This window comes from Triticum dicoccoides, chromosome 3A (assembly GCF_002162155.2).
Source record: "Triticum dicoccoides isolate Atlit2015 ecotype Zavitan chromosome 3A, WEW_v2.0, whole genome shotgun sequence".
NCBI lineage: Eukaryota > Viridiplantae > Streptophyta > Magnoliopsida > Poales > Poaceae > Triticum > Triticum dicoccoides.
In genome coordinates, this window is record NC_041384.1 from 645,832,288 (window position 1) to 645,845,704 (window position 13,417).

At 44.5% G+C, this 13,417-nt stretch overlaps 1 long non-coding RNA gene and 1 pseudogene across 1 annotated transcript; both read right to left on the reverse strand.

The window, feature by feature from the left end:
• Nucleotides 1-344: 344 nt before the first annotated feature.
• LOC119272735 lies at nucleotides 345-2,746 on the reverse strand (annotated as a pseudogene).
• An 8,013-nt stretch (nucleotides 2,747-10,759) lies between these two features.
• Nucleotides 10,760-11,116, reverse strand: LOC119272479. The gene is made up of 3 exons (XR_005134751.1): nucleotides 11,032-11,116; nucleotides 10,874-10,944; nucleotides 10,760-10,788 (listed from the first exon to the last, which is right to left on the reverse strand). It is a non-coding gene; the product is annotated as an uncharacterized LOC119272479 (long non-coding RNA).
• Between the last annotated feature and the right edge of the window lie 2,301 nt (nucleotides 11,117-13,417).

Below are 13,417 nucleotides of genomic sequence, written 5' to 3' on the forward strand. Positions count from 1 at the left end.
TATATAAAAAGAGCAAAAGGTGCATTCATGGTTGAGGAGATGCGCGCCGAGAGGTGCATTTCATTTGGTCAGACTCTTCAAGATACTTAACCGAGAGCGCTTCTGTGTTTGTGCACATGAACAGAGCATATGTGAAATAACATCATGCTATTATTGACAAAAATCCGGTAGGTGTGGAGTCACTCTCAATAGATTTTGCAACTTGCCTTGTACCATTACAAGCATTACATTAGGATCCCTAGCTAGCTATGAGCCTGTTCACTGCAACAACAAATGGGTCAGCATTCCAGCTGCACACACACAAAAAAAACATTATCAATTTTCCGAGGAATAAAAATGTTAAACTATACAGGTAAAGGTTCCTCCTTCAAAACACCCCCCATTTCCATTCTCCATGACCGGTCTACCAGCGGGTATAGTTCTCTGCAAAATGTTTTTAATCAGATATTTTGACAGCCTCAGTTAAGCATTGTGTTCAACAGTGGCTCCGATGGCGCACGGCTATACAAAAGTATCGTGTTCTATGGTGAGTACTAAATTACCTTAGGTCATGACTTACAACCAGTATGGTGTGGTCTTTCTTTAGGTCCCTCAGGAGATTCATAACATCAGCCCGAGCTTTCCAATCTGATGATGATGATACAAATTTAGTAACCACATCTAAGAGAGCATATACTATTTAAAAGAAAAATTATTTGAAACCACACAATATTCCTAGCAAGTCTGGGCTGTGGCACAAAGATGACAGGATGCACAAGCAGAATTATATTAAACAACTGCTCTCACTGATGTGCATTTAGATGGGTTCACAAATGGCTCAATACAAGGGGAAGAAAATAATCTACAGATATTAGTTTGATATGGATATTCAAGTACATACCAAGTCCAGCGTGGGGCTCATCAAGCAACAACAAATCAGGAGTTTGAACCTAGAAAATAAGAAGATAAAGGCAAAATATTACCCATCTTCACTTCTAAAAACAGAAGGATCCACCAGTCCTAATATAATGAAAACATTACCAGTTGAATTGCCAAAGCAAGTCGCCGCTTAAACCCACCACTGAGAGACTGTGGATCCTTATCCAATGAAATGGCACTTTGACCAACCTAGCGTTAAACAAATTATCTTCAGAAATCAATTATGTGTGGTCTCAAACTACAAATTCACTCCACAACGCAACAAAATGGTATGTATGAGAGATAATCATTACAGAGTTAATGGCATTCTGAAGTTTTAAAGTGAGTTGCTCCCTCAAAGGAATGTCTGCCTTTTGCCTTGGCCATCCAAAAGTAACTTCTTCAAGTATAGTATCTGATAAGAAGTACCTACAGGTTTAAAATATCTTATTTTGCAGTGAAAGTTCTCAAGCACTCACAAAAAGCATAAGCATTCATGCTAATATGTAAAAAAAAATTATTAGTGAATGTAGTAATTCAATGTTTAAACCTCTCAGGAAACTGAAATACAATACCAACTCTTTGAGGAGCTAACACTTCCGACAGACCCATTGGATTTCCACTATCATCATACTTCTGAATGCAAATTGAACCAGAGGTAGGTTCTGATAGACCGGCCAAAAGCTGAGAAATCAAACTATCACCTTAAGATGAAAGATGCAGAGTTAAACATGTCATGCAGCATTTCAATGCAAACCTGTAAAAGAGTGGTATTTCCACTCCCACTCCGTCCAAATATCAAACCAAAGCTGCATGAATTAGTTGTCTCATCAATACAAAAGGCATCCAAGAAACACAACTATTACAATATAAAACACATGCTTACCTTTTCTCCCGGAGAGAGAGACTAGTTTGATTCAATAAGTTTCGCTCAGTTCGAGGAGGTCGGTAGCTGACTTTTCTAACCTAAACAAGTGAAATTCAATATACGTCCATGTAATGTAAATGCAAACCATGGTTGCACGGATGTTATACAACGTACGGTATATCTGACAGTAGCAGTTCCCCAAACAATGGACTATTTGTTTAACATATTTGAGTTACAAACAACTTGTATTCAATCACCAATATTTATTATCGACATCAAAATTTTAATCCAGCTATTATGTATGTCTCCTATTAAAATCCCAATAGGCAAGGACGAAAGTACTACATGTGCATCATATACAATAACACTGAAGGACATAACAAAACAACAATTCAGGATACTTAACTACTGGATTATACCGATTGCGGAGTGCTACCTAGCTTTTGTGTGATAAGATGCTAAGATCCTGGGCTTGAAGACCCGTATAAAGATTTAGACAGAAGAAACGTAATGAAATCCAGATTTTCAACAAAAACTAGGGCCAGAGTTGAGGGAGATTCCTCAGTTTGGTGATTACTGAGAGTTAAACAAGTGAACTCACACATCACAAACAACCTATCAGATCTAAGAGTAATGAATCTTACCCGCTGACAAATGTTCGCCAACTTTATCAACATTAACACTACAACTAATTTGTCTCTCTAGATTAAATATAAAAAAAATTCCAGACAGAACTAGGAAAAAAATCCTCATACCACAAAAGAGGGGCAAGAAAAAAAATCACCTCCAACTGGGAGTACCCAGCTCAGACCCGTTCTGCCCGACATCTCCAAGAAAACCTCCTGGAAACCATCAAGGGACGCAAAGGATAAGAGCGAAAAAAGATGAGAGCACATACGGTTCAAGGATAAGAATGGCATGCCTTGTCATCTTAACCGGACAAGATGAAATCGCAGGAGGGAAAGCGACATGGGCGAGCATAGTTTCTAAGTGGTGGGGAGCTTCAGGAAGTGGGACTCGAACAGACGAGGGACTGGAAAGTGCAGAAGTATGGTCAGATGGAAAGTGATGTGCAGCAAAGTGAAACAAATGCCTCAGTTTCAATTCAAGAGAACAATGTCTCACCAAAAAGATCAAGAGGAGGAAGATTGCAATTCATCTAGTAGCAGTTCAGCTATAAGCCCAATGTTGTCAATGGCATGATAAAGTAACAGTTTTGTACATTCACATCCTATAGAGACGAGATGATAAAGCTAGAGTTGATGCTTAGAATCAACTTCCTCGTGAAACTTCCGGCAATGGAGGCAGCAACTTCAGTATTGTCTACACTCTACAATACCAGAGAAGCTACTGTACTTCAAACAAAAGCCTTAAACTTAGTTGTGGTTTCTTCACATTTCGTAACTAAGAAGGGTGCTATGTTAGGCTGCTAAGTTCAGTTTTATAACTAAGAATGACGGGTGAATAGCTCCCATGCGACGTCGTTGGTGTGAACTGTCTCTCATGCGACGTAGTTGGTTGTAATCGCTCTCATGCGACATCTTCGTTGGAAAAAATAGCTCCCATGCGACACTGCTGCCTAATCCAAAGACACATGTTTAAAACTCGAATCAGGTGAGCGGGACCCACAGCATGGGACCCACTAACTTATCCAACTCAGCATTGGTCAGGTGAGCGGGACCCACAGCGTGGGACCCACTAACTTATCCAGGTCAGCATTGGTACAAGAGGACACCGAGCCGTGCCCCGAGCCGTGCAGCACCCGAGCCCATCCTCCCCCCTCCCCCTCCTCGACCGTTGTTGTTCTTTTTCTCCGGCGACGACGCGCAGCAATGCCGTTCCGGGCCGCGACCTAGCAATGTCGAGCTCCGCTTCAGCCTCCCGCCGCTCATGGCCGCGCTATGGCGCAGTGCCCATGACAAGATGCCCTGCATGCCCACGTATCGCACCCCTGAAGCGGCTAGTCACAACGACCGACAAGAATGGCAACCTTGGGCGGGAATTCTTGAAATGCGAGAGCAAACCAGAGCAGGGAAAGGTGAGATTTTACTTCTCAATATGCCAATTTTGGTTTTTGTCTCCCAATTTCATATTTGCCCATTTTTCCCCATCGGATTTGGGATTTAGGGTTCATCTTTCCGATTTCAGAAATTGAAGCAATGCACCCATTTTGAGTGGCTAGATGAGTACATAGAGCGGATTCAACTGGAGGGTGCATCAGGGGAGCTCGATTTACTGTTGGAGGCGGAGAAGTTGGGCAAGTTTGGATCGGGCGCATCTGGATCCGGGGCCCCTGGATCTGGCAATTCCATCGGGGGCGCCCGCCCTTCCATTGGTGCTACTGTGGGGGATGCAGGAGTGACGGCAGAGCTGAAGAAGCTGAACAAGCAGATGAAGAAACTCATCAAATTGCAGAAGCAGGGCAATTTGATGGGGCTCATGGCCGCACTTTTTTATGTTTGTGTAATTGGTCTCGCATTTGTTTATGTGATGATAATTAGTCGTAAGTGAATAGATTGGGCATCATTTGTAATCGGGATGATATGTACATTTGAATAAAAGTGTTGCGCTGTATGAATTCAGCATGTCCTCTCCACTCTGTTTCGGCCCCGTTTTTTATTTCTTCAGTTCGTCATCAGTTTCAGTTTTAGTGGTAGAGGGAGAAAAGGAAAAAAAGGTTCGTCCACAGTTGCCCGAAAAGGCCAGGCCCATATAGAAGTTAGGCAGGGCCGAATAGAACATATCCAGGCCCATTGATAAAAGGAGTGCAAAAAAAGTGCACACGGTCATTGACATCGATATATCTTTTCGGCTTTAGATCATTTCACAAATTTTAAGTTTCCTGCAGTCACCTTTTTTGAGATAACTCATCTGATAATTATTTGAGATATTTTTATGCATAAGCTATTTGAGATAATTATTTGAGCAGTCTTTGTGAACCAAAAAAGTTGCAATTGTTTGGTTCTAGTTTATTTCAACCAAGCACCATTCTTAATATATTTTTTTACTTGTGCTATGGTGTTTTCAAAGTTTTTACTCGTGTGTTTCAACCGAAAAAGGTTGTGCCCAAAAAAGAAGACATCTAGTGTGCCCCTAGTAGCATCTCCTTACAACATAGAGGGGCATCCCCTTACAACCAGGGGCGGATCCATACTTGGTCATGGGTGTACACCCAAATCTTTTGGCTAGACATTTTTATATATGGTGTATACTTTAATACATTCAGTGCCCAAATGACCTTTCTCGCTAATGCCATGTTTGGCAGCAAAAAATGACATAGCAAGCATGATTTAAACATCAAACAACACTTGCGCATGTCATCGGCACCAGATAATTAGCATTTTTCTTGCCCATTGTCTTCAAATGCATTGTATACCAACTGTATGATTATGTAGTACAGTACATAATCTTTATTGTCAATTTCTTGGTAACGTACATTTTAGATACCAGATCAATTGTTTTTTAGTACACATGGCCACATAAATAAAATGCAATGGAGAAACTTTAGGACCGAAAAAACATATAGATAGATAGTGGGGCATCGGGTACCCTAGTAGCATAGATAGATAAAACATATAGAGGGGCATCCCCCCACTACATATAGTTCATAAAACATGAAAGTAAAATAATTAAAACTAGATATATAAAAGACACGGGCACACACGCCCGAACCAACACAAACACAAACTAGAGCCCCAAACTAGATAGATAGAAGACTCGCCCCTTGAACAACTCCTTGGCCCCTCCTCCTTGCCACTCCTTGGCCCCTCCTCCTTGGGCCCCTCACTCGTCATCCTCCGGCATCTGGTAGGGGAGGGTGTGCATGCCGTTGGGGTGAGGGAAGATGTGGTGGAAGTTGGTGAAGATGTTGTAGGTCGTGAACGCGATAAACTCGCATCCACACCAGAACACCTGACCGAGGAGGTGGTGAGCGTCATAGGGGTTGGTGAAGGTGACGTGGAGGCCGATGACGAGGCCGTCGGTGTTGCCATCGTACTGCTCGTGGAGGTGGAACATGGGCGGAGTGCCCGGAGGGAGGTGGCGGTAGCCGGCTTGGAGGAAGAAGCGAGCGAACTCTCTAGGGCCCCTCCACCTAGAGATGGCCCACACCCTCAGGCTATTCTCGACGACGACTCCGGCCGGGTACTGCCTCTCCGGCACGGTGGGAGGGCGACGGTAGGTAGGGCCGTTGAACTGCATGGTGGCTCGAGTGGGATTTGGCTCGAAAAGAAGAAGGGGAGGAGGCTTGAGAGATGAGTGTGAGAGGATGAGGAAATGGTGCCCTTTTATAGCCGCGTTGCAGCTGTGGTCAATGTGTACACGGTGCCTTCTGGATCGTTTTCTCTTCTCCGTTCGCACTGGCATAAGTAATTGCGGGCATTAATTCAAAAAACGGTGGCCAGAGCATCCAAAGAGGCACGGGCAGCACAGGCGAGTTGCATCGTTTCGTGCACTTGCATCGGCGGTGACGCCGCGTGGGAAACAGGCTCGTTCATCCGCGCGTGACACTGAAAAAGGAGCTGCACCACCGACGCGTCCGTCTCGTTCAAACATGCATTTGTTAAAATAGCTTAGATGCGACGTACCTATACGCTGCGCCCCTGCCGTGCTTTACTGCGTCGATGCGTGCATGCAATGGCGGGCTAGGTGTTCATGAGCAAAGAATAGCTAGGCTGCGACGTTGCATGGCATGCATGGGACAGGGATGGCCCACATGTCATTGACCCTCTCGCATGCAGCCCATCCCCCTCTCGACGGCCGTGCGCACGCACGCCAGGCTCTGCCGGGCCCGATCTGCTCGGCCCAACGGTCACTTAGATGATCCCCCGCTCAAAGTTATCTGTTCGTCAGAGAGAAAAAACGGTGGCCAATCAGATTGGAGCCCACGGATCGCCCCCACGGAATCCTTCTAGAAGGCCTATCCGACGGCCGCAGTTTGGCGTTAGGGTTAGATCGACGGTGGACGTTTGGCGCTAGGGTTACATGGGGTTTGGAGGCAGTCAATGGGGTTTTGAAAGGTTTGACCGAACATTCAAATGTGTATAACTAATTCAAAAAAATCTAAAAAATGAAAAACCTGCGCATATAGCCTTTTTATGTTACATAGTTATGATATAAAATGATAAACTTGATCTAATGATCTTTGCTTGAAAAAACCTTCACAAATTGGACTATCTCGACTGAGGTTGCATGGAGTTCACAGGAGTGAGAAGAGGGTTTGAGGTTTTGAAAATGCAAAAAAATCAAAAACATCACCTTAGCTTCATTTTAGAGTGACTAAGGAGGATCTGAAGTTATTTTTGCATTTAAAATTTTTAAACTTGTTTTATTGCTAACTTTGTATTAAAGGGTGTTTTTTCAAAAATAAATTAAATAATATGAATACTTATTCAAAAAAAGGTGAGACTTCGTATTGATCCTATATAGGTATAATATAAGCTAAGAAAATCTTTTTTGGGTGATTTTGAGAAGGTCGAAAAAAACTTGCTTAGAAATGGGGCCATTTTCCCTTACTTTGGAGCCTGTTTGGTCAACATTGTCCGTGACTATGAGTTGGAATTCACAAAAAGGGTTGGATTTATGAACTAAAGTGCATAGTAGTACATAAAACGATGCAACATCACAGAACAAACAAATGAACTCAAAAAATATTGAAGATAGGTTCAAATTTGAATATCGGTTCAAATTTGAATTTTATTTCAAGTCAAATCAACATCATAGCACATAAGTTATCACATGAAAGAACATAAGTTTTCACATAATATGACAACAAACTTAAGTTTTCACATCAAATTTGAATGTTTTCGACTCTATTTCTTCTGCTTCTTTCTACCACTCGATTTCTTCTGCTTTTTTCCACCGTTTGGTTCCACGGCGCATAGTTTGTTGATGCTGATGCTCTTGCTTTTTGGCCCCCTCAACTTTTGCACCTGACCATGTCTCACTTCTTCAGTTTGCACTTCTGCAGATTGAGTAGATGGCACACATTGTTCAACTACTTCAGTTTGCAACTCAACACTTGGCAGCACAACCTCCAAACATGGCAACACAGTTGTCAAAGCAGATTCGAATGGCAGCACAACAGTTTCTTCATCTGCAACAGTTTCAGATTGCCCTAGCGTCTGCAAAACAGATTCAGTATGCATCACATCGTCCAAAACACAAACACTTAGCTCATGTTCAGCAGTAACAGTTTCAGTTAGCTCCATATCTTTGTCACCAAACATTATCTGCTTAGTGCTCTTCCTTCTATAGCCACTGAGTCTTGCTTTTTTCACTGGCCAGCATTGTTCAACAACAAGTGGTGGGGCTTTTTCTGCACGCTTCCTCCTAAAAAATAAAGCATTTGACTTGGTTAGATACTAGAACAAGTAGCAAAATCAAAAACTTGCAAAAACAGTAACATAAACATACTTTGGCCTCTGAGGAGTGTAGATGCACTTGGATGAACCAATTCTGTGCCCAAGTACCTCACACAACTTGCACCTATTTTTGTTACCTTTTTGAGCCCTTTTGGGCTTATCATTCTTTTCCTTTTCCTTTTCCCCCTTCTTACTACAACCACCTTTCTCAAACCAAGCTTTGAATCTTCTCTGTTTAGGCCTCCCAGACTTTCTTCTAGTGACAGGGGGACACAAGGTAAATTCTATTTCCACCTCAGGCCATTGAGATTGGTCAGTCAGTGCAGGAATTGGACTTGCATATGCAGCTTTGAATTTTTGTACTGAATAATACTCATGCAAATATGGGTGCATATTTAACCTGGGTTTAGATGCCAAAAAAAGTATGGAATGCTCACATGGTTTTCCAGTGTGTTGCCACTCTTGGCAAGTGCACTCATGCAACTCAGTATTTACCACATGCCTCTTGCCACTCTTTGTATCTCTAACTTCAGCACCCCACAAGGAAGATTTCTCAACAGATAGATGTGAAAGATTTCTACTCCTGTTGACCACCTGTTGTACCACTTCTGGAAGCTTGTCCCCTTCCAAAATATTAGCAATTTTTCCTCTCAACTCCCACAAACGCATGATCATGATTCTTATTTGGTCCACCATGTCATGCACAGGCAAGTCTTTCAAATGCTTCACTTTGTTGTTAAAACTTTCTGCCAAGTTGTTATTGATATGATCACATTTGATGGCAGTATTAAAACCTGATCTATACCACAACAGAGAATGGTGGGTGTTCAACCATGAAGCAAATTCATTATCACTACATGATGCCAATATCTTACCAAGGTGATAGGAATGTGTCTGTCTGGTGTAGGATCTTGCTGCTGGCCACATGCGCCCAAATTCATCTCCTCTGAATTTTTTTATCAGATTCATCCACATATGTCCAAAGCACTCCCTCTGCTCAGCATGGGGGAAAACACTTTTTACTGCATTTTCCAACCCTTTACATGCATCTGTGTGGATGGCCAAAGGAGAAACTGGCCCTATGCATCTTTTCAGTTGCATCATGAACCATATCCATGATGCCTCTGTCTCTGATTGAAACATTCCTATTGCAATTGGGAACATCCAGTTGTGTCCATCTAGAGCATTGCATGCAGCCAACTGACCATTCCACTTTCCAGTCAAAAAAGATGAGTCTATGCTCAAATATGGACGACAACCTGCTTTGAATCCATCTATGCAAGGCTTCAAACACATAAAAAACTTGCTGAATAAAACCTTGCCATCCTCTGTTACCTCTGTATCTATCTCCACTACACTCCCAGGTGACCTCTTCTCCACCTCTGCTTTAAAACTATACAACATCCTAAATGTATTTGCCCAGTCACCATACAATGATTTCATGGCCCTTTGTTTTGCTTTCCACACTGTGGTATATTGCAGCTGGATTGGGTACAACTTCTCCAAGTCAACTTTAAGCCTCTTTGCAGTAGTGTTTGGAGTCTTGGCTAAAATAGGAGTAATCTTCTCTGTAACCCAAAGCTGTGATGTCATCTTTGAAACTCTCTGTGAAGTGGTCATACATGTATGCTGGTGTGGTATTTGATTTACCCTTACTGTACTTCCATCAGGTTGTAGTCTGGCAGACAAGTACCATTTGCAAGGATTGCCACCACCATCATAACCTTTGCACCGAGCATAAAATTTCTTTCGATCAGTCCACATAGTCTTGGCATCAAACTCTTTTTTCACTGCATAGGTCCTGAAAGACATCCTAAACTCCTTCATGCTTGGCCACAACTTTCCCACCTCAATAACTGGGTTCTCTTTGTCATACAAACAAACCAGCTCATTATCATCTGCATCATCCACATCATCTGCAGCCTCTCCCATCAGGTGTTCTTCATCCGCATTTGCATTTCTAGGGCCTGTGTTACCTTCAGCTGGCAAAGAACTGTCATCCTTCTCCTTATCTTTGTCATCAACTTGAATGCCAAACATTTCGGCCATATCAATGTCAGATATTGGTGTAATGACCAAATCTGTTTTTTCATTCAACTCTACTACATTCCAGTCAACAACAATCTTCCTAGCACCATGGGTTCCCTCCTCTCCATCTGCATCAATCCCAGTATCTTCAGCTACTATAGTCGGTTCAGTCAACAATGCCAACATCTTCTTTTGTGAAACCCACTCATCATCTTCCATCTGTGCAGCCATCTTTGATGGCACATAACCAACTCTGGAATGAGTTTGTAGATCAATTAGCTCTGCATAAAATGTTACTTGTTTGCTTGCCCATCCTCCTTGCTGATCAATTTCAGCAACCATGGATTCTCCATCTTCAATTCTCACATATTCACCATTATAGTTATCGAAACGTTGCAGAGATACCTCTTGTTCTGGACCCCAAACAATACTCTCCCCAATTCTCTCCACCAAATTGCCCACGGCCTTCTCCTTCATGATCTCCAATTCCTGGGGATCAACATCTGCAAAATCGACATCCAACCTCACGGTGGTATCTTTATCAATGTCTTGGACACTGCCATCACTGAGCTTGGCTTTACAGGGAAAAATTCCACTATAATTGCGAATGTGGTGGCAGAACCTGAACCTCCCCTGTTTTGTCAATGGCAGGCAGCGGCGGCAGTCACTACCAAATCGAGTTCGGTTCTAAATCGCCAAGAAAAGAGGGTGCCATTACCGATTTGAAGCACTGTCTCCTCGGGGCAGCCCGTCTCCTCGCTCCATCTCATCTAGCCCTCGCTCCATCTCCTATCCAATCAAGCAACAGGGGCAGCATGAGGCCACGGATTTATTCAAAATTCAGTGGAATGGGAGTAGTGTTTGGAAAATACTCACTCGCAATAGCCGCTGCAGGGATAGGCGCTCCACCACCGGGCCGCGGAGAAGAAACAACCCCCGGATCCAATGGAGCCCGATTCTAAATTGCCAAGAAACAGAGGGCAGCATGAGGCCACAGATCGGGGAGTGGGACTAGGGTTTCGGGCTCACCTCGCAATAGCTCTGCCGCTGCCGAGAAATGCGCTCCACCACCGCGGAGAAGAAACCACTGCCGGAGAAGTTGCTTACGGCGGCGCCGCTCGCCCAGTCCAGCACGGGCGAGTCGAGCACGGTCACACAGTCGCCGGTCGAGTCGTGGACGGTTGACTGTTGACTACGTGGCCATAGGTGGACCCCACCAGTCAGAGCACATAACCCCCAGTGTGCTAACCAAATCTCAGCCTAACGGACAGCCAACTAGCCGCATAAATGGTGTGTCGCATGGGAGCTATTTTTTCCAACGAAGATGTCGCATGCAAGCTATTACAGCCAACGACGTCGCATGAGAGACAGTTCACACCAATGACGTCGCATGGGAGCTATTCACCCAAGAATGACACTGCAACTGCAAAGCCGACAAAACTACCTAGAATAGTGCACTAACATAGCGCACATTGGTGCTGCTCAGTTCCAGATTACAGAAAATCCACCGCATCTGCATTGAACAGCGGCCAGACGTGCCAGCTCCTGGTGTGCAGCTTGAGAAATTTCTCACCAGAGAGTCAGAAAACGCAGACTTCAGACGGACTGGGACGCTGAGGTACCAATCCTGGCCGCCAATGGAGCAGGGAGGAGATGCGGGCGTCGAGCGCCGCCGTCCTACTGCCACGATGGGGAGGGCGTCGGCCCGCACCAGCTCGGCGTTGACCAAGGAGATCGAGGGGGCGTTGGGCATCGCAGTCCTGTTGCCTCGATGGCCGGCCTGATGTCGACCAGGGAGAGATAGCAGAGGAGACGGGTGAAAGAAAAAACAATGAATTACGGAATCAGTTGATCTATACCGTATGTTTTTAATTCGATGCCTACCACAATAGTTTGCAAATTTTCGCTGAATGCGTGTTTTCACTGGATACTTCATTTATGAAGACGGGGGCCATAATAAGTATACAAAATTTAGCAACCGTTCACATGACGACACCCTTTTTTTAGGGACATGATGACCCCTTTTAGTTTGCGGAGGGGTCGGCAAGGGAGACGGGTTCCTTGCCGGTGTTCCGGGCAGTGGCTGGTTTGGAGTGGTGCGATTGCCGGTGAAAACCGTGTCGACCTCGGTCATGGCAGACGATGGCGGCGTCTTGGGCGTCGTCTCCTTGTCGAAGGCATCGCCGGTTACAATCGTCGTCACCTTGTTCCATTTGCTTCGGGGGAAACCCTAGATTTGGATTCCCGGATCGGACGATGAGGTGGCCTTCGGGGCCGCCCTCCCTCTTGGGGGCATCATTTTGGAGCAGGTGCTGGCGGGAGAGAGGACAAGAGGAGTGGTGTTGTGTCTACCGCAATGACGACGACGAGTCTCGCCGGCATGGCGCGGCGGAGCCTCGGCGACGAACGCGTCTTGATGGGCGCGAGCAGGTGGTGGAGCTGTCTAGCGTCGTCATGGCGTCAATGGCAGTATGGCCTGGCAATATGAATGCGTTGATCGCTTCTGAAGATGGGGACGGCGGAAGATGGTGGCGGTGGGTCCAGAGCATGCGCGTTGCGGGTCAGCCAGATCGGGTGGTGCTCTCGTCCCGATGCGGCGCAGCTGCGTGAGGTCACTGAATTAGATAATGCGTGTTCATGTGGTTCAGGCACAATATGAAGAGTGCAGATGTTGCAACTTTATTCGCCAGATAAGTGGCTTTGGGTTGATCCATGTAGTCATACTCTGTTGAATAATAATAAAGGTGGTTGATCAATGCAGAGGCCATGGGTAATCCTCCTTTTTGAAAAGAAAAGTTTGTCGAGAGAAGCACTTTGTCTAAAGGATGCCTTGATCCCTTTTATCTATTGTATGAACTCTCATGGTGGAAAGGCGGTATGGTCCAATGGAGCGAGAGGGAGAAGGAACGGTCATGCTTCTGAATGCAAATTGAACCAGAGGTAGGTCCTGATAGACCGGCCAAAAGCCAAGAAATCAAGCTATCATCTTAAGATGAAAGGTACAGAGTATAACATGTCATGCAACATTTTAAATATTTAATGCAAACCTGTAAAATAGTGGTCTTTTCACTCCCACTCTGTCCAAATATCAGACCAAAACTGCATGAATTAGTTGTCTCATCAATACAATGCATTCAAGAAACACAACTATTCCAATATAAAACGTGTGCTTGCCTTTTCTCCTGGAGAGAGAGACTAGTTTGATTCAATAAGTTTTGCTCAGTTCCAAGAAATCGGTAGCTTACTTTTCTAACCTAACAGA